Consider the following 1,050-nt stretch of genomic DNA (forward strand, 5'->3'; position numbering starts at 1 on the left):
TGGAGAGAGGGATAATGTGTCTGGTGAGATGGGCTGTGGCTCTGCTGTTTCTGGTGGCTGAAATACGTTGTCCTGGCTTCCCTGGCTGTTTTCCAGAAAATTGTCCTTGGGTGCTGAGTCTTGGAGCTGTTCTGATACGTCACAGTCTGTCTGTGATGAGCTCTGTGGGCAGGGCTCAGCCGTGATGGTGTCCATGAGCAGGGCTTGTTGTTGTGGCTGCGTGTTATCAGTGTCCTTGTGGGATGTGTCAACCACATGATGACTCGGAAGCTGATATGAAGTACTGTCGTTGCTCATATTCTGTCCAGGTGTGTGTGTGCCATTCAGGTTGAGTAGTTTGGCACACACTACTGAAGGATGATGGAAGGAAAAGTAGATGTTGTCCTTTGGCACTCTTGCACCAAGTTTGTTTAGGTGGAGGCCATCCAGTTTAAACAGTTGTCTATGGCCACAGAAAAGATTAAAGTTATTGATGAAATTGACTCCTTTTAAGCTGCAGATTCTTTGTAGCCATGTTAGCCAAAACATATTAGTAGCCAAAACATATTAGTTCCTCTTGGTGGGAGTGGCCCACTGATGAACGACTGAACTTTAAGTCTTCAAAGTGTTTCAAAGAGTTCACTGAAGTCCTTCTTAGGAGTTCTGACTGCTCTTTCCGAATATCATTCTTCCCCACATGGATGATGATTCGATTCGCAGTCTTGTGCTTCATTAGAATTTTCCAAAGTTACTTGTTTGCATCAGAAACGGTTGCTTGCGGAAGGCAATATGCCGTTGTAGTCCTGCTACTGATGTTTCTGATAATAGAGTCACCCACTATCAGAGTCCTGGGCTCGGCTGTGCTCTGAGCTGAAAGCCGCTGTCTGCTCGACCTTGAGCATCTGTTAGTAGCGATGTTAGCTGCTGGCTGATCCGATCCATGTTTAATTACATTCATCACCCGCATTCATTAATGCTTCAAATCTGTTTTCAAGATGTATAGGGGGTGGTAGAATACCAGTATTCACAAGCCTTGTCATAGCCGAATCTGGGGTAGAGGATGCTACGGCA

The sequence above is a fragment of the Sinocyclocheilus grahami genome, unplaced genomic scaffold, assembly GCF_001515645.1.
Source record: "Sinocyclocheilus grahami isolate Dianchi unplaced genomic scaffold, SAMN03320097.WGS_v1.1 scaffold419.1, whole genome shotgun sequence".
Classification (NCBI taxonomy): domain Eukaryota; kingdom Metazoa; phylum Chordata; class Actinopteri; order Cypriniformes; family Cyprinidae; genus Sinocyclocheilus; species Sinocyclocheilus grahami.